The sequence below is a fragment of the Sminthopsis crassicaudata genome, chromosome 3 (assembly GCF_048593235.1).
Source record: "Sminthopsis crassicaudata isolate SCR6 chromosome 3, ASM4859323v1, whole genome shotgun sequence".
NCBI lineage: Eukaryota > Metazoa > Chordata > Mammalia > Dasyuromorphia > Dasyuridae > Sminthopsis > Sminthopsis crassicaudata.
The window spans coordinates 69782175-69807847 of record NC_133619.1 but is presented as its reverse complement, the minus strand read 5'-3'; the positions used below and the strand labels follow the sequence as shown (position 1 = coordinate 69807847).

Below are 25673 nucleotides of genomic sequence, written 5' to 3'. Positions count from 1 at the left end.
TTTCAGTTTATTGCATGAATAAGTTAGACTAGTTCAACATAAACAATGGAGAAAAGTGAATGACTGGAAAAGATAACAGGACCATTATTACAGGAATGAGGAATAATTGATAGATAGCTCTTATATTGCACTGGCACCTTTACAATGTCAAGAGAACTAGAAGCCTTCAGAAATCAGGGTAGACATCCCCATGGTTTTACAGGAAGACATAGTCAAAAATTATGCCTGATGTGAAGGTAAGGATGAGGTATGATCCATGTATTAGAAAGAGTACTCACATTAATGAGACCACAGATCTAAGTATATCAAATTATCTATTCAGGCAAACTATAAAGAACAAGCATGGGTTATTGAATGGATTCCATTTGAAGAAATGGACTTATCATGAAGGATTTTCATGCAATTTCATTTTCATCACTACTAAAGATCTCTTCATTACTGATTAGTCCTATAAGTCCCAAAGCCATTATAAACCTCCAAACACATTTTAATAGAATATTATTTCACAGGGTTGTTAAATTGAAATGATCTATCATTCTGATAGAGTTCCATCTTAAAGGTTTCTTTCATATAAAAGATTGAGGGTTTTCTTTTAAGATGATACATGAAAATAGCTTTAGAAACTTTACTATTGGCAATTGGTATCTATAGATGGATTGGTTAAGTCCCATTTTCATGGCTATATTAGTAGTTAAATGAAGATTACCATGATGAGAAATGGGAAAAGTTTGTTAATGAATGCCAATATAAATCAGAGTTGGAATTTAATACCAGAGAAACCTACATAGGAAAAAATAATGATATGAAATCTGTGATATGTGTATAGGTTTATTCCAATGCTGCAAGTTTTGTGTCTTTGAATCATACCATTATTTAATTACGATGATCCTCAGTCATTTTAGAACTAGTTATAAGGAAGAAAATGTAGTATGTAATAAGTTCATGTGATAAAAGCTCTAATTTTCTCATCTATAAAATGAAATATTTGGGTTAGATGATCTCAAGATCTATTCAAGATCTAAAATCCTAAGGCTTGTGTTTAGCATGTGTGAAAGAATAAATTCACTAAAAATGCATTGCCATTTTTTAAATAGAGGGAAAAAGGAATCATATTCCACAATAATGTGAAATGATCCTCTTATTTGTTATCCTTTTTATGTTTTTGGCCTGAGCCAATGATTTCATTGGTATAGAAACTCCCCAGCAAGGAAACTTTATTTACCAATCAGATCTGTGCCTGCTCTGTTCCATAGAGTCTCAGAGAGTTGCCTTGGGACATGTAAAGGTTAAGCTACCCAGAGTTACATATCCAGTATGATTCAGAGGAGGAAGAATTCTTCTTCACTCTGGGGCTGACTCTATTTACTATATTACACTGCTTCTCAGTTGACTATTTATATATTACACTCTATTTACTATCCCCAAGAGTTAGTTTACATGATAACTTCCTTTAAAAGTGCCTTAGCAGGATACTCATTTAATAAGGAGAATCTAACACATACAGGATGCACCTTTCCTAAATGGCTAGTTGGTGGAATTCCATATAGATTAGTATTTCCAGTATATATTTATAAAGAGTTTACAAAATGCTTCATCTGCATTATCTCATTTGATCTGTACAACTGTTCTCTATGGTAATTTACAAGAACTCAGCTTGCTTTAAGAAACCTTCCCATAACATATAATCATGAAGTGTCTAAGTTGGGATTCAAACCCAGTTCTTCTTGACTATAAACCAAGTGTTCTGGTCATAACTTCTGCTATTATTTTCTTAGAAATCTATATGTTCTCTTAAATTACTTGCCATCTAGGAGAGGGAGTAGGGAGAAGAGGGGGAAATTGGAACACAAGTTTTTGCAAGGGTCAATGGTGAAAAATTATCCTTGCATATGTTTTGAAAATAAAAAGCTTCAATTAAAAAAAAAGAAATCTATATGTTGCTTGTGCATTCATTCATTCATTCATTTACTTATTTGGATTGAAGGTGTTATTTCATTGATATTGTTCTCTTTCCTTCATAGGCATATCCAAATTCAGAGTAAATATCTCAGTGAAGTTTTTATTGCACACAGTGTTAATATAGAAAACACAGATATATACATTTCATGAGATCATGATGTGATAGCATCCTAGTAAGTTAAATGTTCATTTCAATTGACTGGAATTAAAAAAATGAAATAAAACTTACAAAAGAGAGAATAATGGGGGGAGGTACAAAATCTCCCCAAGAATTCCAAATCCATTGCCACTCTTGTCTCAAAACAGATTTAAATGTTATATCTTGAAATACTCTATTTTCATATCTTATCTTCTCAAAAGTCACCCACTATCTCCTCCTTCTTCCAATTTCATTTCATTTCAAATTCTCTTCTTGCCAAGGAAAACTCTTCTACTTCCACTTCTTATGCTATAGCATCCTTTTTTCTCCATCAAATCATGCTCTCTCTCACTAATCTTCAGTCTCTCTGTCTACTGACTGCTTATCTCATTCCCACAAACCTGCTCAGATCTCCTCTATTCTTAAAAAAAACCTGATCTTACTAACTCCAGCAGTTATCAGACTATCTCCTTCTTCCTTTTCCTGGCTAAATTTCTTGAGAAAGACATCGATAGTCACTTATTCACCTTCCTCTCCTCTCATTTGCTTTTAACTTTACCTATTGGCTTCTAATCCCAACATAGGCTTAAAACCAATTGTTCCAAAGTTACCAATGATCTCTTATTTGCTCTTCTCTTAATTGATCTTTTTTTCAATTCTTATCCTTCTTGATTTTTTTTTCCACCCTTATCTCACTCAATCACCTACTTCTTTTGGATTCTTTCTTTTTTCAAGGTTTTCATGACACAAATCTCTTCCTGCTCTCTCATGTTTATTCACTCCTTCTCAATCTTTGCTAGATCTTTATCCAGGTTATACCCATTAATTGTGGATGTCCACCAAAAGGTATGTCCTTGGGCTCTCTTTTTTTCTCCCTCTATAGTATCTCTTTTAATGATAACATCCTCTCCCAAGTATTTTGTTATCTTCATATAGAGGATGCTCAAATCTATTTATCTAAGCCTAACCTCTTTCCTAACCAGCATTCTGGCATCAGAAACTGACTATTAGACATTTAAAATTGTATATGACATCTTAAAGTCAACATGTACAAAATAGAGATCATTTTCTTTCCTCTTAATATTCTCTTCTTCTGGACTCCCTTATTGAATAGTAATTCAAAGTACTACATATATTTACAATTACTCAAGCTTGCAACCTAGATATTATTATCTAGAATTTCTCACTTATATTTTATCCTACATATCAAATATGTTCAAAGTCCTATCATTTATACTTTCATGATATCTCTTTATATTCATCCTCTCCCTTCCACTCACACAGTTAGCCACTCTATTACAGTCTCCCATCACCTCACACCCTGACTAATGCAACAGTATTCCAGAAGATCTCTCTACTTTCCAATCCATCCTCCATTCAGCTGCCAAAAATGATTTTCTTCATATATAGATCTGACCACAGTTCCTTGAACAGTAAACTCGAATGGATCCTTATTACATCTAGGATAAAATATCAAATATCTTGTTTCACTTATAAAGCTTTTCACAACCTGGTCTTTTCCTTATTTCCTTTCATGGACTGTACTATCCAATATTACTGGGTTTTTTGGCTATATAGCTCACAAAATTCCTTTTGCTATCTGTATACTTTTTCACTGGCTGTCTTCCATGCATGAAATATCCTCTCCTCCTTTCTACCTCCTGGCTTTCCTGGCTTCCTTCAATATACAGTTAGCTCAAAATCCACTTTTGCAAGAAGCCTTTTCTAATGTTTCCTCTCTTTTCTATCCTCCCCTACTGTTAATGCTTTCTCCCTGGGGTTACTTCTGATATTCTCTCTACATATCTTATATGTACAGTGTTGTTTGTATATTGTAGTCTTCTCTATTAAAATGTGGACTCCTTGATGATAGGCACTCCTAACCCTTAGTAAGCAAATATAATAAGCACTGAATAAATATTGGTTGACAATAGTTTGACATTATGGGTATATGCTTATATGTAAACAAACTGACTGGAAACTGAATATATACTATGTGAAATAAGCTGGAATCAATCATTCCCCAGTTTTTCATATCTTTTCCACTAGTAAATTACTTTTCCCCAGTTTTCTGGAAAGTTATGTTTGATAGATCATTAGGGACTTAAATAATTTTACTCCCTTTTTAGTAGCAGGACTAGATTAATAAAATCCAGATTTTAAAATCTAGATATATTTTAACATATGTACAGACTATATTCAATTAGCATTTAATCAGGAAGCCCAAAATTCAAATGGATGGGACAATGCTGTGATAGTTTCAAACAATAATGGAAGCAGCACAAGATGATCATTTTCTTAAGTAAATCTACTTTCTCATCATGTCAAGTGATGACACATCTGAATGAGTGAATGTTTTCCTAACTAAATGTTTGATATTGCACAATAAATTCAACCACATAATTAATTTTCATATCTATGTTGAAAACTACACCCTTCCTTTGATATGTTATTAAAATGATATGATGTTGTTAAAATGATAGTAAAACTCTATTAAAAATCTATACCATGAGTTATATGATAGTGCATATCAATTCATGGCTATCAGTGCTATGCTATATGCCTCATTCTTACTATGGCAGAAGATGATGAGAAATTTCCTAACACAGACCATAAGCTCAACAGTTTTAGGTGATCATGGAAGTCATCTAGTTAAACTCCCTATCTTACAGATGAGGAAAATTTCCAATACTACTTTTAAAATGTAATCCTACTATGTTATGTTTTAATAATTTTTCCTACTTAAACTATATACTTAGTGAGAGCAGGAACCCTGTCTTATTTATTTGTGTCTGCCTCAATGCCTATCTCAGTTCTTAGTACATAAAACTGTTTAATAATGTTCATTGTATGAATGAATCAGTGCATAAGAAGAGATAGACTCAGAATTTATTTACTGTAACAATTGTGGCATTATAAATGAATCAGATCAATACTTTTGGGTATCTATTCTCAAAAGTCTTAAAGTAACATTTTGTCTTTTTCTCTAATACCCACCCCTAGCTTCTTATTTAAAAAAAATGAATCATTGAAAAAGTTGCCTCTTATATATACAGAGGCTCATTCATAATCTAGCTCACCAAAAAATTCAAAAGTCCAATAAACAAATGACTAAAAAATATGTGGATTGAGAACTTAAAAACCTATAAATAGATTATCTAAACAATTCTTCAACCCATGCCTGGTCCTCTTTTTAAAAAGTAATACTCTGTCCAGAAATAGACTGATATGTTGCTATGGTTATGTTACCCAGAGCCACTTTTAAAGATCTAAAGTCCACAATATAACTATTAGTAAAAATAGGTAGATTACACATTGAAAATAGATAGTGGCCACTTATCAATATTAGTAGGAACAATGTATATGTTCAGAAGAGTAAGTACACTCTTCATTCCCACCTTGGTTAGTAACTAATATTACCCTTATGAACGAACACATTGCTGCCAGAAAGCAATGTGGGAACCCTATTTTTCTGAATATATCTAGATCTCCTAGTCCATGTATCAAACATAGAATTTTATTAAGAATATAAGGCTGGTACTAAATGGACAAAATGACATGACATAATTATGATAAATCAAGTGTTCTACTTCATTAAGAGACAAGACAATATTAATGGTGAAAGTCCGAATTCAAAGAACATTGAATGAATGCTTATTAAGTGCTAGAGAATGTTTTTGGCAATACTACCAATTACCTCAAAGTCATCATACTAAAATCCTGGAGGGAAAGATAGTGTTTAAAGGTTGAGGCTATATACTAAAGAATAAAGACATTAAGACCAAGTTTAAGAAGTTTAAGGGTAGGTACAAAACACATTAATAGCAAGTAGCAATATGAACAACTTATCAAGGGTAGAGAGATATTTTCACATTTTATTTTTTTAATTTTTTTTCAGGAGACATACAAAAAGGGTGGGGAGGAAGGCAAGCTCACAAAAATGTCTTTAGCTAAAATTGCTAAATGTGCATGAACAAATTAAAATCTAATATCAGGTCTCTCCATTGTGTGACTATTTCAGAATTTCCATTCATTTTACTTTAGAAAGTTTCAGAGACTTAAGCATAGAAGAATGTTAGCATTTCATAGTTGAAAGGAATTGTGACCATTCATTATTATTTAAACGAATAAGGCCAATGACTCAAGCTCATATTCAAATAGCTTATCCTGAGAACTTAGGAAATAAAAGTAAGAAAGCCCACAAAGCATATTCTCCATCACCCAGACATGAGGTATTTTCCTCATGGTAAACAGATATTCAAATTCAATTTACTTGTTTAATCAGACTTGCCAGAGCAATAAAGAAGAAAGCAAAAGGTTTTAGGCTTATGCTTGTAGTTGTGGTATAGCCAAACTACCATTTGTTAAGATGACTAAAAAGTAATTTGGCTAAGACTATGGAAAAAACATGAGTCATCTGCTGTCCCAGTTTTTTTCCTCTGAGTCTTATCAAATGATAGTGTTATATATGCAGGTTTCAATCTGATGAGAAAAGGGGGAAAGGGAGGGAGAAGGGGAAACAAAAGAACAGACTTTAAAAGCCAAAATAACAGGCTGTTACTTACAGTGCAGAAATAAGAAGAGTAGCCAAGTCTATGGTACAAAACTGTAGAGATGTACAGGGGTATATCAGGCTCCAATCCAAAACCTTCACATAACAATACTAGGCTTTATTCCTATAACAAAAAGCATGAAGTTGGGGTCATGGTAAATATATCAGCTCACAATGAACAGGGAGGAGAAGGGTTTGGAAGCTTTTTTTTTTTTTTTTTGTAAAACTAAAGATGAAAAAACATCAGCTAGCACTAGGAAAAGTTATAGAGAACATACCACTAAGTACAAGTTGCTGGTAAGGTAGTATAGTTTAATTCAGTGTCTCTTAACTGGTAACTTCTGCAACTCATTTGGAGAGAGATCAAAACAGAAACTGCTTCAACTAATGAAGATTGAGGGAATAAAGTTTAAGAAATGGAAGGAATATCTAGGTCTGAAAGGAAAAAAAAAAACAAAGGAAAGCAGTTACTTCCACTGAAATGAGAAAATGGGCAAAAATAAGATCTGGAGATGAGTCAGCAAGGAAAGAAATTTAGGTATGCAAAATGAAAATCAATTTAATAAAACATATTTCAACAGAAACCATGGTCAAATTTATTTGAATCACTTAGGCAAGGACATCTTCATGTAGTACTTTCAATATATCACCAATGTTGTGAGTGAAAGCCCATAATTACTTTGCATAGGCTCATGTCATGAGGGTTGAGGTTCCAGGAAAGCTCACTGCAGCAAAATCCCCATAAAACTTGGTTTTAGGGCTCACCTCAAAATACATACATATATACATATTTGCAGTTATGTAAGGGAATAATGGTTTAAATTAAAACCTCTGCTTTTTTCTGTTTACTTGGGATTACTTAGCTTTTATTTTTTCTTTGTGATATAAGTTTTTTGGAGATGAAATAATTTTATATGACTTTTGTTGAAATATGGTAAAGTTTTATTAAATTAATTTTTTTAACCTAAACTTTCCTCCTTGTTTGCTAATTCCAGATGCTATTTTTACCATTGTTTTCTTATTCAATGGAACAATCTTGGATTGGCTAAAAGCTGCTACTATTGAGGAATCACTGGGTAGTTACTGCTTGAATAGGGTAGGAGTGCAGGGAGGAGCAGACATCATTTTTCAGTTGCTTCTTTATCCAATGTCAATTTCAATAGTGGGCATTAGATGAGTCCAATTTTTATTTCAGGTTTATCCTCTCCTACCCTCCATTGCCACCAAATAGCACCTCAACAAAGGTTAGCACACTGAATTTTTTAAAATCTAATTAGTGTATCTAATATCAAAGAATGAAAGACAGAAAACATGAGGGAAAAAGAAATAGGAATAACATCCCATTAGCAATAGAGCAGCTAATGCTAAGTGTTTTTGTTGCTTTTAAGAGCGGAGTTTGAATCCCAGATATGAGTGTTTATCACGTGGCTTTCTCCACAGTCTGGAGAAATTACAGAAGTAAGAAGGAGAGTTTCTTTGAGAGTGAAAAGTCTCATAAACCAGATATATTTAGTACCACATCATTCAAACCATTTGTCCCATGACAGTGACAATTAGTTGCCATTGCTGTTTCCACCTTTGAATAATCTGTGCATCATCTTTTTAGTGCAGCATCCACTATGGTAATTGTCCATTTCTTTTATCCTCATGCTCAATGAAAAATTCCAATTATTTCTTCAATAGACTGGAAGTGGTTGTAGTGAATTATTTCATAGTCTCTTTGATTGAGACCAATGAGAGAAAAGCAAGACTCTGTGAACCATCCCTAGTACCATCTTCATACACAGCCTTCTCAAAGCCTCTCTTCCAAAATATCTTTGCTGTGCATTCTGGGAGGCTATGCTCACCAGTCCTCTCCAGAGCCAGAACATTTATAGTTGCTTACAAAAGGATAGTTAAGGCATGCTTGGCACCTGTTACTATGCAGTGTAAATATAAGCTTTAATACTTTCTGACAAAAAGGGTGATTGTCCTGGAATCTTAGCTTATGATACATTTGAAAAAATTTCAACAGTGCATGCAACAGACATGATACTGTACAAACCTTTGTTTTGATACTTTGATACTTTTGATCCAAAGATATTTCATTGGCAATTTGTCTTGCTTACATGTAGGGAACACTACATTCACATTTTAAGATTACATATATTTGATAAAAATTAATTTTTAAAAAAACTATCATGATGTATAACTATAAGTTAACACACAAAATGAGTAAAACAAATGTGGTTTTTTTTGTTTTTAAAACTTTTTAAAAATTAAATAGATATTGCTATACTACATACATAACATGAAAACATAGGCAAATGAACATAACAGCAGCATAATAAAATAAGGATAACAAATATATAGCACTTGCATGGCAACAAATATGCAATTTCATGCAGGGAATGTTTCTCATGGGCAATTTCTAAATGTATAACACTGTCATTGGATATGTAGGAAACTATGTCAGGTTTACTTATAGTATCTTTAGTTACTGGCTGCTGGGTCAATTTCCTCTGCCACTGACTTTGTTCCTATTCAAAAGCTAATAACTGGGTTCCTTTTCATCTTCATCCTCATTATAGATTTACTACTTTACATGCAAATTCATAGCAAATTATTGTTTGTCAATGTTTTGTGACATCTAGATGGTGTCTTTACCCTATTAGTCTATATAGTTGCAGTTTTGGGAAATAAAGGAGTCATTTCTGGTGCAATTTTCTTGCCCTGTCTGCACTTATTTTAAGGTGATAATATGGAAATTTGCTGGAAACATTATTTTCAGAACGCATGGATATTTCAGTCTTGGTACGCCTAGTAGATTATCATTTTAGCTCAGTATCGAGTAGGGTAATTGTCCATCACTTCTTTTTACCTACTCATTGGAAAAGTCCAACTATCTCTTCTACATATAATAAGCTGTTGCAGTGAATTATCTGTCTAGGATCCTTTCTACTATGTGGAAGCAATTCTACAAAGTGCTAAGTCATCATGCCTCTCACTAAATTTGTACAGGTTTGGTATTTTGTGGGTCAGCTAATCTGTGAGACTCTTTGATACCAAGGTTTTTCAATAGATCTGTCTCTTTGTTGAAGTTATGATGATAGATTCTTAAATGATATCATCTTTTGCTTTAGACATAGCTCTTTTTAGCCAAATTGTAGCTTATAAGTTTAACTTCTCTCTCAGTTGAGAAATGTACTGATTGTAAATCTTTATAGTGTCACCTTAATCTGAAATTGCAAATCTAAGTTGAAATTTAAGTGTGACTCTTGTCCAAACATGATCAGGTAGGGTATAAAATCTATTACATCATTCTTGGTGGAATTAAATTATTTGGGTTACAAATGGCACATTTTGATTCAACTAATTTCACTGTTGGTTTTAGAGTCAACAACATACATTCAAGCTGTGGAACACTCTATGGAAGATAAACTGCAGTTCTAGACTTTTTGATACATACTAAATCCACATTTGCTAAGACAATTTGCTTTCAAAATCTCTGTCCTGGTCAGAATAGATCCTAGAAAGGAATTTTTATGAGAAAAACTTTTCTTAAAATAGTTGAGCAGCCATGATGTTTTCTGGTTCTTGTCTGGGTAAATTTGTGCATATGTGCTGGATTATCAATTAACAGTAAGATATAATTTGTATATTGATTATTTTCATCCAGACATTAAAAAGTCAATGCATACAAGCTCCAAAGATTTACTGGTACTTTTTTGGTCAAATATGCATTATTAATTGTTAATATTTTTCTCTGCATACATTTAGCACAAGGTTTATATTTCTGTGTAATAACAGCAGTCATTCAGGGACTAGTAAAATCTCTTTCTTACCAGATTGATCTATATTTCAAATTCACAGTTAATGCTTTCACAGTTTAACAATGAATTTCTCTGGATAATCCCAGTTGCTTCTTGGTTTCATAAATGGGATCAATCACAGTTTGGTACAGCACTCTTACTGAGATTCACCTTTTGCCATCATCTCAATAACAAGGGTCCTTCTGGAGACATGACTTTTTTGTTCCTTAGCATTACTTCCTTGCTTTTTGGTTTTTATCACTTTTCTTAATCCTTTATCAGTCATCCATTCTGGTTGCCAACCATCAACAAAAAATTAAGGAAGGCAAAGTTGGTTCAAAGAAACAATGAAACACACATATAGCTGGTATACCCTCTGAGAGAAGTTCCAAGTTCTCAGCTTAGTTTGCATGTGAATATAGTCCATCACTAAGAATTACATATAGCACTCATCTTTTGATATTATTTGGTTTCAGGAGCACCTGAATCCCTACTAATATTCCATGGATTTAGAAGTCCCAACTGTCTAGTGCTGTTATCAGTCTCTGACACTGCCCAATTTGGCCTTGTCAAAATGTAAGTGAAGGATTGTTACCAGTATGAACTTTGAATTTTGAACTATACAAACAGACTGTGAACTTTTTGGTGATAACCTATCTCAAAGTCAAGAACTCAAGCTTATGGATCGAGTAACTAACATGTGTCCACTCTGTGTCTGCCAATTCTCTAATGACAAATAGAACTGGTCTCTGGTGATTATTACCCTCTTAGGACAAGACAGCTCCAAATCCTTCCACACTGGCATCTTTGTAGAGAACAAAAAGGTTTGCTTGGGTCTGCAGAGGCTAACACTGTTGTATTCATACTGTTCTAGATCAAGTTTTGGAAAGCTTTGTGACATTTGTCCAATCATTAATTTCCAAAGAACTTTATTGGTTTTAAGATAATGTTATATCTCTTGTCCTTCTGGTTCTGAATCTCTTTGATCATCTATGCATGAATGGGGCCATTCAGTAATTCAGCAGTAGAATGTGATTTTTTTTTAACAAAATTGCAATAACAATTGCTAAATCCCAGAAAAAAATTTAAGACTATAAAATTCCATGGGCATGACCAATAGAGAAGTGTTTCTACTTTTCTTAAATTAATGATAACTCTTTGTTGAGGTATTATGTGCTCTATATACTTGATAGAAGTCTGCAAAGCTGGCACTTATCTATTAATGGATTCAGATGGATTTCTTTCGGCGGATCTACTACTTTCATGACTCTCTCATGTTTTTCCATTGTCTTTCCAAAAACAATATTGTCTAAAAAATATATCAATATTTCTAAGTAGTTCAGATCTCCATCTGTTTTCTCTAGCAATTACTGGAAAACAGCAGGTGCCTGAGAGAGGGGGCATACAATCAAAGTGATAAAAATCCAGCTGGAGAGTTTTTTCCTTGACTTCTTCAATCTACACAAGTCAAAGACTGATAACCACTGGCTGCCTAGGGGATAATCCAGCACATTTTGAACCTGTGGCATACAGGACTGACTTACTTTTGTTCAAAGTTTAGTATTTAAACCTTTTTTTATTCTTCTTTGATACCACCACTATTGATAAGAATGATACGCATTTCTTTGAGATTAATTCTGTGGTATTCCAAATTAAATAGAGAAAATTTCCAAAATTTTTCCTGGAATGGTCAAGAATTAATGAGTTAGATTCTGGATTTTTTTTTCTCTTAGGGACATCCCATTTCCTATTCATTAGAGAAAAACAATTCTGCCTTTTTGCTGAAATTCAGCCTCAACTGATCCTTATATACTGTTATTAAGGCTTCAGGCTGCAAAGTTCTATGTTTGAAAAGTCATTGCTATAGAGACAATGAGTGGTATCTCTTGCTTCGAGCTTCTTGTAAGTCTGTACACAGTTTGTGTGGACGGTTAGTGTGTGTGAGTATATATATGTAGAATGCCGTCAGTGGTTTCTCTGTGGAGTACTGTCCCTTTTTCTGGCAAGGCAATTGGGGTTAAGTGACTTGCTCAGGGTCATACAGCTAGTAAGTATTAAGTGTTTGAGGTCAATTTTGAACTCGGGTCCTCCTGACTTCAGGGTTGGTGCTCCAGCCACTGCACCATCTAACTGCCTCTACTGATGTCATTAGACAACTGAGGGTCATGGTTGTATTTTCACTTATTTGTGGTAGGGAAATTAGATCTGTTTTCTCATGTTGTGCTGTCTTTTATGTAGTAAGTTTTTAGATGATTATCCTCTTTGAATATAAAGTTTGTAGGCATTTCTTCTTTATGCTAAATAGTGTTTCCTGTTTTGGGGACAACTAGATGGCTTGGTGGATAGAGCACTGAGCCTAGGCAAAGAATGTTTCACCTAGTCCAAAAAAAAAAGTCTAAATAAACAAAGCTGGGAGGACAAAACCCTCCGGATCAAAGCAGAAATTATGGCTATTTGTATTCAATCTGAGTCAATAAGGACCTAAACAATGATCAAATGGGGCTTGGTTTAAAACCTATTGGTGGATTCTCCAATTGATAAAAGGTCAAAGGATATGAACAGACAATTCTCAGATGATGAAATTGAAATTATATCCACTCATATGAAAGAGTGTTCCAAATCACTACTGATCAGAGAAATGCAAATTAAGACAACTCTGAGATACCACTACACACCTGTCAGATTGGCTAAGATGACAGGAACAAATAATGATGAATGTTGGAGGGGATGTGGGGAAACTGGGACACTGATACATTGTTGGTGGAGTTGTGAAAGAATCCAACCATTCTGGAGAGCAATTTGGAACTATGCCCAAAGAGTTATCAAACTGTGCATATCCTCTGACCCAGCATTGCTGCTATTGGGCTTATATCCCAAAGAAATATTGAGGAGGGGAAAGGGACCTGTATGTGCCAAAATGTTTGTGGCAAGAAACTGGAAGATGAATGGATGCCCATCAATTGGAGAATGGTTGGGTAAATTATGGTATATGAAGGTTATGGAATATTATTGCTCTGTAAGAAATGACCAGCAGGAGGAATACAGAGAAGCTTGGAGAGACTTACATCAACTGATGCTGAGTGAAATGAATAGAACCAGAAGATCGCTGTACACTTCAGTGTTGTATGAAGATGTATTCTGATGGAAGTGGATATCTTCAACATAAAGAAGATCCAACTCACTTCCAGTGGATCAATGATGGACAGAAACAACTACATCCAGAGAAGGAACACTGGGAAGTGAATGTAAATTGTTACCACTACTGTCTATCTACCCAGGTTACTTATACCTTCGGAATCTAATACTTAATGTGCAACAAGAAAATGGTATTTACACACATATATTGTATCTAGGTTATACTGTAACACATGTAAAATGTATGGGATTGCCTGTCATCAAGGGGAGGGAATAGAGGGAGGGAGGGGATAATTTGGAAAAATGAATACAAGGGATAATGTTAAAAAAAATTACTCATGCATATATACTGTCAAAAAATTATAAATAAATATCTTGATTTGGTTCAAAAATAAATAAATAAATTTAAAAAAAGACCTATTGGTGGTCCTGTTGGGTGGCCAAAGAGAATCAGATTGGTTTTGGTTTAACAGCAGGTTCCTTATGAAAGAAATCTAGCCAGTAAACTGCAAGATATCTTGGGAGGGTCTAGAGGTGCAAAAGAAAAGGGAAAGGTGCTTTTAAAGAACATTTGTAGGTAAGGATATAGGTGCAGAGGGAGGAAAGAAAAAGAGGGAAAGAGGAAGGAAGGAGGAAAGAAAAGAAGGGAAGGGAGAGAAATAGATAAAAGGATAGAAGGAAAGGAAGGAAGGGAGGGAGGGAGGGAAGAAAAGACCTGAGTTGAAATCCATTGACATACTCATTGTGTGACTTTGGGCAATTAAACTCTGTTTGCCTTAATCCACTGGAGAAGGAAACAGCAAATAATTCCAACAATTTTGCTAAGAAAAATTTTGGTGTGATATGGGCACAAATGGACAATTAAACAACATCTTGTCATCTTGAAATTCTTCCCTAAATTTGGAGATAAGGCTCCCAAGTAAATCTAGGAAGTCTTGTCATAAGGTTTTAAACAAAGACAAAAGATGTCTCACTGAAAGCTTGTTCTTCTTATTGTCTTTGTTGACTGCTACCTTCCACTGTTGGAATCTCTCTAACAACTGACTAATCTTCTCTTGAAGATTATGGTTCCAGAGAATATACCATATTGTGCCTTAAAATATGTCTGCCACAGAAATACTTGTTTTAGAAAAATTTATAGATAACATTATTTCTGCATTTGAATGTAAGATTCTGTTTTCTTGTAAGGAAGCCTGCTTTGTTCAACAGGGCTCCCACTTTTCTATGCAGTTCCCTTAAAGGGCAAACTGGTGTATGAATTGCAGGTACTATTTCTTCTTTTTAGCTCCTCAGAAAGACAAACATGATATGAATGCTTCAGGTAAAATTTATAAAACTTCCTGAATTTTCTCATCTTTATATTAGTAAGCTGAACTTTGCAGTCTTTCAAATCATTGACATTCCTATGCAATATTCCTAAAACATTTGTATCCTTTTAATTTAAGTTTAGTTTGAATATTAGACTACCTATATGATTTTAACACCTGATAATTCAACTGCTTTAGTATCCAAATCCATCTGTATGTAAAAAAGTTGTCAATACCCACAATTTTGAGCCAAGCAATAAAACTGTTCAGTATTACAGTAAGCAAACTTCTATGAAATCAACAAACTACATAAAACACAGCAATGTCATTGAAATAGTCATGGATCATGAATAGTAGTCATAATCATGAAAATAGTATGAATAATTTTAAAGTACCAATATATACAAAATAAATATGCAAAGAATAGGCATTCAGAAGTTGCTTACAAACCACATTACATATCACAATTCTGTCACAGATATACTGAATAATAATATTTTTATGTGAGCAGATAGATTAAGGGATATAAAACTCGTCAAGAAAGACTTATAGATACTTCATATAAATTTTTAAAAAAATCAAATAGGAAATAAACAGGGCTTTCTTGGAATATTCCTAAGGTGAACAATTTCAGAATATAACTAGGAAATGGAAGGTTAAATATGCTTGTAAGAAGTAAAAGAGACTTCTGGCCAAGATGGCGGCATGGAGGCAGATAGCTGCTTGCGCTCCTCGTTTTCTCTCAGAACTTATTTCATGACAAGCCTCAGAGTTAATGCTTGACCCAGAAAGAAATCCACAAATAATCACCAAGAGAAGACATCCTTGAAATTCGCCAGAAAAGGTCTGTGTTTGCTTGGGGAAGGGTCAATCAGACTGGGCGCAGACTGAGGGCAGGCAAGCCAGAGCGAGACAGGCAGCTCACACAGCTCAGACCAGAGGGGGAGGGGTACGATCTCTGCTGTTTCTTTGAAAAGGCTTTTACCTCACTGTGGATACTCTGTCTTGGCAGCAAGCCAGGATCAGTAGAGAGGGTGTAAACACCGGAGGTGAAGATTAAAACCCAGGAAAGCTAGTGTCTCTCAGAACCCAGCTACCTCCAACCTCCAACTGTACTGACTCAGCGCGTTCTCAGAGCCTCAGAGCACAGACTCAGTACAATCATTGCTGTTCTGTTAGTGGCTCTCTGCTGCCCTACCCCCAGTCTGTAGAGGAAGCCCATAAATACCATCCAGCCCCATCCCCTGCAAAACAGACCAATTGTTTCTCTTGTCAATTTGTTTTCTTCGATTCCCACTCTGACAAAATGAACAAAAAATTCAAAAGGGCTCTAACCATTGACAGCTTCTGTGTGGAGAGAGAACAGACTTCAAACACTGAGGAGACTAAAAAGAGACTGTCCCCAGAGGAATCCCCTAAGGGGGATATGAGCTGCTTCTCAATACAAAAGAATCTCATAGAGGAAATCAAAAAGGCTCTCACAAGAGAGCTGGAAGAGAAATGGGAAAAGGAAAGGGAAGCTTGGCAAGAGAGCCTGGAGAAATCATCCCATGCATTTAAAGACAAGAGTGGATAAAGAAATCAAATCATTGAGAAACAAGATTAGTGAGCTGGAAAAGGTAAACAACTCCAAGGAAAACAGGATTAGTGAGCTGGAAAAAGAAAACAGCTCTCTAAAAATTAAAATGGATAAAATGGAAAAAAATTCCATAGAAGATAAAAAAACTCAATTGGACAATTACAAAGAGATATAAAATAAGTGAGTGAAGAAAATACATGATTGAAAATTAGACTCGAACAAGTAGAAATGAATGACTCAAGGAGAAACCAAGAGGTAGTCAAGCAAAACCAGAGAAATGAAACAATTGAAAAGAATGTCAAGTACCTTACCAGAAAGACAACAGACCTGGAAAACAGATCCAGGAGAGACAATTTGAGAATAATCAGACTCCCAGAAAAATGTGAGGAAAAAAAAGAGCTTGGACACTATTTTCGAGGAAATTATCAAAGAGAACTGCCCAGACGTTTTGGAAACAGAGGGTAAAATAGACATTGAGAAAATTCATTGATCACCTACTGAAAGGGACCCTAAAATCAAAACGCCAAGAAATATAGTGGCCAAGTTCAAGGACCATCAGACAAAAGATAAAATACTGGAAGCTGCTAGAAAAAAGCAATTCATGTCTACCTATCAGACCTGTGGAGGAGGAAGGAATTTATGACCAGAGGAGAATTAGAGATCATTATTGATCACAAAATAGAAGATTTTGATTACATCAAACTAAAAAGTTTCTGTACAAACAATACTAATGCAAACAAGATTAGAAGGGAAGTAACAAATTGGGAAAATATTTTTACACTTAAAGGTTCTGATAAAGGCCTCATTTCCAAAATATACAGAGAATTGACTTTAATTTATAAGAAATCAAGCCATTCTCCAATTGATAAATGGTCAAAGGATATGAACAGACAATTTTCAGATGATGAAATTGAAACTATTTCCACTAATATGAAAGAATGTTCCAAATCACTATTGATCAGAGAAATGCAAATTAAGACAACTCTGAGATACCACTACACACCTGTCAGATGGGCTAAGATGACAGGAACAAATAATGATGAATGTTGGAGGGGTTGTGGGAAAACTGGGACACTAATACATTGTTGGTGGAGTTGTGAAAAAATCCAACCATTCTGGAGAGCAATTTGGAACTATGCCCAAAAAGTTATCAAAATGTGCATACCCTTTGACCCAGCAGTGCTACTCCTGGGCTTATATGCCAAAGAAATACTAAAGAAGGGAAAGGGAGCTGTATGTGCCAAAATGTTTGTGGCAGCTCTTTTTGTTGTAGCTAGAAACTGGAAGTTGAATGGATGTCCATCAATTGGAGAATGGTTGGGTAAATTGTGGTATATGAAGGTTATGGAATATTATTGCTCTGTAAGAAATGACCAGCAAGAGGAATACAGAGAGGCTTGGAGAGACTTACATCAACTGATCTAGAACTATATTATAAAGCAACAGTCACCAAAACCATTTGGTATTGGCTAAGAAACAGACTAGTGGATCAGTGGAATAGGTTAGGTTCCCAGGGCAAGATAGTGAATAAAAATAGCAATCTAGTGTTTGACAAACCCAAACATCCCAACTTTTGGGATAAGAATTCATTATTTGACAAAAACTGCTGGGAAAACTGGAAATTAGTATGGCAGAAACTAGGAATGGACCCACATTTAACGCCACATACTAAGATAAGATCAAAATGGGTCCAAGATTTAGGCATAAAGAACGAAATCATAAATAAATTAGAGGAACATGGGATAGTCTACCTCTCAGATTTGTGGAGGAGGAAGGAGTTTGTGTCCAAGGGAGAACTAGTGACCATTATTGATCACAAAATAGAACATTTTGATTACACCAAATTAAAAAGTTTCTGCACAAACAAAACTAATGCAAACAAGATTAGAAGGGAAGTAACAAATTGGGAAAATATTTTTACACTTAAAGGTTCTGATAAAGGCCTCATTTCCAAAATATACAGAGAATTGACTTTAATTTATAAGAAATCAAGCCATTCTCCAATTGATAAATGGTCAAAGGATATGAACAGACAATTTTCAGATGATGAAATTGAAACTATTTCCACTCATATGAAAGAATGTTCCAAATCACTATTGATCAGAGAAATGCAAATTAAGACAACTCTGAGATACCACTATACACCTGTCAGATGGGCTAAGATGACAGGAACAAATAATGATGAATGTTGGAGGGGTTGTGGGAAAACTGGGACACTAATACATTGTTGGTGGAGTTGTGAAAAAATCCAACCATTCTGGAGAGCAATTTGGAACTAGGCCCAAAAAGTTATCAAAATGTGCATACCCTTTGACCCAGCAGTGCTACTCCTGGGCTTATATGCCAAAGAAATACTAAAGAAGGGAAAGGGAGCTGTATGTGCCAAAATGTTTGTGGCAGCCCTTTTCATAGTGGCTAGAAACTGGAAAATGAATGGATGTCCATCAATTGGAGAATGGTTGGGTAAATTGTGGTATATGAACGTTATGGAATATTATTGTTCTGTAAGAAATGACCAGCAGGATGAATATAGAGAGGCTTGGAGAGACTTACATCAACTGATGCTGAGTGAAACAAGCAGAACTAGGAGATCATTATACACTTCAACAATGATACTGTATGAGGATGTATTCTGATGGAAGTGGATATCTTCAACATTGAGAAGAGCTAATCCAATTCCAATTGATCAATGATGGACAGAATCAGCTACACCCAGAAAAGGAACACTGGGAAATGAGTATAAACTGTAAGCACTGTTTTGTTTTGTTTTGTTTTGTTTTTCTTCCCAGATTATTTTTAGCTTCCGAATACAATTCTTCCTTTGCAACAACAACAACAACAAAATTCAGTTCTGCACATATATATTGTACTCAAGATATACTATAAGATATTTAATATGTATGGGAATGCCTGACATCTAGGGGAGAGGGTGGAGGGAAGGAGGGGAAAAATTTGGAACAGAAGGGAGTACAACGGATAATGTTGTAAAAAAAATTACCTATGAATATGTACTGTCAAAGAAAATGTTATAATTATAAAAATAATTTAAAAAATAAAAAAAAGAAGTAAAAGAAAAAAAAGGAAAATTGAAAAGTGTTTTTAATGGACACAGTGGGGTAATCTATTTACTAGAGGAAAAGGAAAGAAAACCAAAGTGTGAATTCTAAAGAGAGTAGGGAGGCAAAATCTTCTGTAGCAAAGTCTTCTAAGCAAAACATGACATTAAGAAATAACTCCAAAAGGACTAAAAGTGTTTTGCTAAAAGAAAAAAAAATACAGTTATATCAATGTGTAAAAATCAAAATAAACCCGATTTCAGAAAGTCAGCGAATAATTCTCAAATCCAAGACAGCTTCACAGTAAAGATAGACCTTATACAAAGATTACATAAATATTTAAATGATCATTATAACTCCAAGTCTTTAAAAGAAGTAGGAACAATAGATAAAGAAAAATAGTCCAAGGAACAGTCCCTACATGTACTATCTGGAACAGACTGCCAAAAATACTGCCATACTCAGTTGAAGTCTTCAAGTGTAGTACATATACTGGGCAGTAGAAGAACCAAGGAGAGGGAGTACAATCCCTCTATTTTATCTCCTTTTTGTAGTTGGCTTTTACACTGCCAAAAAGACTTTCATAATACAGATAGATATATAGATGATAGATAGGTAGATGATAGATAGATAGATAGATAGATAGATAGATAGATAGATAGATAGATATAGAGATATAAAGGATGTTCCAAAAGTCTTAGTGACGTTTTAAGTGTTAATAAAATCAGAAGAATAAACATTTAAAACTTACAAACAAAAATAGTGTTTGAAAGGATAATTAATTTAAATATATTAGTATTTTCTTATAAAAATTCAAGATAACTATCATCTTGTGCTAAGCCATCACTCAAGTCAATTTTTGAATTTTGTACGTTTTTATCAGTTGCTTTTCAGTGATTGAAATTATTGCATTTTAAATCTTTGCTTTAAAATAATCCAAAAATGATTTTTTCATGAATAGGCAACATTTTTTGACAAAATTTTGAAAGAAAAGTCTAATGAGGATAGATCAGGTGACCAAGGTGGTCAAACAAGACAAACTTCTTTCTTCAAAGACATAAGCTTGAGAAAATGTCATTCAGAAACTGTCACACATGCAAATCATAATGATAGGATGCCTTCTTTTGTTGAAATTTAAAAATATTCAATATGGAAATTTTTTCAAGATGTCATATGTACAATTGATGGCATATTGTGTGCTTTCTCAGTGGGTGGGAGAGGGGCTGGGGTAGAGAATTTGGAACTCAAATTTTTTTTTTTTAAAAACCTGAAAGTTTAAGATAAATAATACATTTCAAAAAATTTTTATTCAAAATTCATAAAACCAAATGCATTTAAATAATTAAGCTTTGAAATGATATATATGTTTAAGTTGGAAGTCTTTATTTTTCTGAAATTATTAGAACTTAAATCTACACCAAAACCTTGGAAATATCATATATATATGTATGTATGTGTATATATATGTGTATATATAAACACATATATAGTCAAGAGGAGTGATGACAGATTAAAAAATCTGTCTTTGCTTTTTCTTCCATTTACTATCATTCTGGACTGGCTAAAAGCTGTTACTGCTTAAGGAATTATTAGGTAGTAACTACTTTGAAAGAAGAATTCATTTTTCAGCTACTTCTTTTCCCTACATATTGGATGACCCCAGTCTTTATTCCAGACTCACCCTCTCCTACCCTCCATTGCTATCAAATAACTCAACACGGGTTAACATGTTAAACTATTTTTATCTAATGGAGTATAATCAGTAATAAAGAAAGGGACAGACAGAAAACATGAGGGGAAGGAGAAACATGAACATCCTGCCAGTTAAGTCCATTGGTAGTTCAGTAACCAATGCTAAATGCTTTTGATTTCAAGGGCAGAGAATGGCTACACTCATGAAGAAGATTTGTTCAGCACCAGATTATTCAGGCTGAATCTTTCTTGGAAACATAGTGGAAAATGGTTACCTTCACAGTCTCTGATTGAAACTCCTGAGAGAAAAACAATCCAGAGAATCAATGTTTCTTTAACATGTTCCTCCCAAAAATGGCAGCCATTTTTGTACTCCTCAGCTCTGCTTCTACTTCTCTTGTTTTTTTTTTTTTACTTTCTTCTAATCATTCCCACAATGGAAATTATCATCTAGGGCTCCAGTAACTCAGGAGTTAAAGGATAAATAGTAAAGATTTTCTTCAGTGAGATCCTAGCAATGGTCCTGAAAGAAAAAGAAGAAAAGTTAGAGGTAAGGATGAAAGAGATGCCTTAGATACCTGGATTATGCTACTATAGAGGATATCAGGTATAAAAGAAATTGGAAAATACACTTAATGGCTGATAGACTTTGGGTCATCTTCAATCTTCCTGATTATGGATAGCAATGGCAGTGGTTTTTAGTAATATTTTAGCAAAAATGACCAAAGAGCCAAACCTTTTCAAAGTGTCTGCTCCAAAGCATCAATTGCAATTCATTCTAGAACTGTTGTTCTTTCAACATAGGGCTATTTTCAGAAAATCTACATCATATGTGACAATCCACTTTATGACTTTTTACAGCAAAGTTTAATTCCCCAATAGATTTTACTCTGCTCCTTGTTTATCATTTCTGGGTTTGCAATCAAATCACTTGAAATGCTTAGGCAATTAGCTTAAAAAAATATCACTTACAAAATAAATCTACCTTCTCAAATCATGTGATGGATTCCAAAATCAGAGACTTGGAATTTTAGAGATCCTCCATGGAACAGATGATCCATAGAACAGAGCCTTTTTATTAGTGCAAACAATAAAGAATTAATTGTACTGATTTAATTTAAAAAATGGAATTAGAGTGTCTGAAAATACGATCTAGTAGGAGCTTTTTCATTTATTCCATGTGGGACCATGGATCAATTCATTTAGTCAATTCTGAAACTTTTCCTTCATCAATAAAAAGGTACAATACTGAGTCACTCTGTATTTTCCAAGAATACTGGATAAATTATCTGGATCTTGCAAGGGTTGTATTTATCTGAAAAGTAATCTGCATGTATAAAGGGAGAGTTCTATTTTGCTTACATAATAAATTATTCACATTAAAATTATTTTATGGTCACCTAAGTGTAGTAATAAAGAGGATTAGGAGAAAGACAGAAAAGGAGAAAATGTATGTATGTGTATGTGGAGAGAGAAAAAGAGAGGGAAAAGAAGGAGAGAGAAAAAGAGAGAGAGAGAGAGAGAGAGAGAGAGAGAGAGAGGAGAGAGAGAGAGAGAGAGAGAGAGAGAGAGAGAGAGAGAGAGAGAGAGAGAGAGAGAGAGAGAGAGAGAGAGAGAGAGAGAAATTGGAGGACTTGGGCAAATTATAAACAGGATAAAGCTAATAGGAAAGGAAACTAAACAGGTGGAGAGAAATATGAGATAGAAGAGAGTTCAATATCCCCTTTCATGTATGTAAACTCTCTTTTATATTTGTATCACCAGAAACTAGCACAGTACCTGGCACTGAATAGGTATTTAAAAGTATTTGCTGAATTTTCATGAACTAGGATCCAGAAGTCAAGATTTTTCACTGTCATCTTTCATCCCTGAATTTCAATGAGAGATTGACTGAATCATCCTTAGCTGATAAGTTTTTATTTCCCTAGTATAAACTAAATAACAAAGGAATTCTCCTTTCAAACTCCAACTCTTGTGGTTAACAGTCAAAAAGATCTTTTATGTAGTATTTAAATTTATCATGGCTCTTCAGTCATTTTTACTAAAAGTATTACTAAAAACAACTGTCATTGCTATCTATAATCAGGAAGATTGAAGATGACCCAAAGTCTATCAGCCATTAAGTGTATTTTCCAATTTCTTTTATACCTGATATCCTCTATTGTAGCATAATCCAGGTACCTAAGGCATCTCTCTCATCTTTACCTCTAACTTTTCTTCTTTTTCTTTCAGGACCATTGCTAGGATCTCACTGAAGAAAATCTTTACTATTTATCTTTTAACTCCTGAGTTACTGGAGTCCTAGATGATAATTTCCATTGACATTCTCTCTTCCCATTATTCATAAGTTTGACTAAAAGCACTTGCATTGCACTCAAAGCCCCTAACTCCTTTTCTCCATACATTTTGTTCTCACCTGAACACCTGAAGATGCTCATCCTCTGTAGATGCTTCTATCGTTGACACTTGATTTGGTTCCCTTTGTTCTTTAGAGTTGCATGATTCATCATGATGTGAACAGTCTATGCTAGCATGAAGCACATCTTCTTCTGCTTCATGGAATTTCAAGACTCTCATTTAAGAAACCATCAGCTAGAACCAGGAGGCCACAATTAAGATAAATTTCAAGACGATGTACATCCAGGACAGGAAGGAAAAACTACAGAACAAATGGATGCCCTATTCATGCTATTTCAAATTTTCCAGCAGAATGATTTCTTTAACCTAATATTTGATGTTTAAAATATATTAATAAGGTTTCTTTTTCTTTTCTATCATCTTCTTACTAGGCATTTCATAATCTCACTTCCATGGAAGATCAGAGAAGAAAAATAAACCATTGAATTTTGCTATGTGTGATTATCTCAGATTAAAGTTTGGTTAAATGGCATATGGACACAATTCAACAAGAGAAACATTCATTGTAAAACTGTATCTAACTCAAATCTCATACAAGAGAACTGCATATAAATCCTAAAATACTCATGAACCAGTATAGATATGGAAATTAGAATGATTCTCCAAATTACAACCATTTCAATTTTTCATGCTCTTTAACCCTACAACTATAGAGAATTCAGAGATATTTCTATATGCTTTCACTGATTTTCTTTCAAAATGTTAAGAACCAAATGAAAATTTCATAAATATTTTGGCGATGATGCAGAAAAAAGAAATCAGTGGGACAATTTGTGTTTTGTGTCAACTTATTTCTTATTTTTAGGATGCCTAAGACTTTAGTTCTTTTAAAAGAGAATATATTCAATGAAAAAAGTTCATTTGAATATCCAGTGTTTATGGTCTTTAAAATTAAAATATTGACAGCTATGATCACCAATCATGTATCTATATACCTGTCTCTGGGAGAATCCTTCATTGGATTTTCAAATGATGTGAGATTGAGGTGTGGTGCTGGTGAAGTTAGATTGAATATTTGAGGTTATGATGTCTAAATCAAGTTGAGTGCAGAAATGGACCTATAGAGCTATTGCTGATGTAGCTATTATCCTGAATATCACTTCAAATGGTTCTTTTGTCATTGCTTCAAAGTAGTTCTTGGGTACTTGAGGGGAGACACTATTGTTTTGGTTTTCCAACTTCCAATGCCTAGAACATTGCCTTGTATATAATAGTCATTAAAAAAGTTTGACTTCATATCCATATAACTATAGAAAAGTAAACTTTTTCCTTATAAAAGAAATAGATCATTAGGATTTTGCAAATTGAAGACTTCAAGCATCATTTGATGATTTTGGGCAGGCAGCATAGTAGAATAGAATACCCTGGCCTTGAAATCAGAGGTCATGAGTTCAAGTTCCATTGTTATACTTACTTTGCTTGTGGTGTGAACTTGGAGAAATCATAATCTATGAGAACCTTTTGCTCTTCTTTGAAACAAAGACCTGAGAGATTTTGAAGTGGACTGGATACAAAAGGTAATATCCTCAGTTATCAGCTATTATTTGTTTTAAAAGCATAACTAGGAAGAAGTGGCCACATGAACTTGAAACATATCAAGATCAGTAATGAAAATGTGTCTTTTTTCCTATTAAAGAAGTTATTATCTTGAATATTGACATAATAACTAATGAAGTAATTGGCTAATGGAATTAATGAAACCTTGGGCTAATGCTTTTTCTTGTCTATGTATAATGTGTTTATATATGTGTGTGTATATACACAAACATACACAAATACACAACCACATATGCCCAAGGTAATTCATACAGTTGCTAAGTATCTGAGAACATATCTAAATTCAGGGCATTCTGACTCCAGGTGCATAGTGTCATCTTACTTTAGGCACAGAAACTTGCTTTGTAAACCATAAATTGCCATACAAACATGAACCATTATTGCCATCAAGTTATCAAACATTGAGTTACAGGGGATTTCTGGGCTATGTAATAAAAGTGGACAAAATGTTATGAACTGTTAATATTCTCATATGCTTCTAACCACCC

At 34.1% G+C, this 25673-nt stretch overlaps 1 long non-coding RNA gene across 1 annotated transcript in view; it reads right to left on the bottom strand.

Annotated features, from left to right (window-relative positions):
- The window catches only part of LOC141560519 (uncharacterized), an 88752-nt gene extending 66090 nt beyond the window's left edge, over positions 1-22662 (bottom strand). The window contains exons 1-2 of the long non-coding RNA XR_012487737.1: positions 21486-22662; positions 6664-6774 (exon numbers count right to left, since the gene is read on the bottom strand). This is a non-coding gene — a long non-coding RNA (uncharacterized LOC141560519). The remainder of the gene's footprint in view (positions 1-6663; positions 6775-21485) is intronic.
- Positions 22663-25673: the final 3011 nt, after the last annotated feature.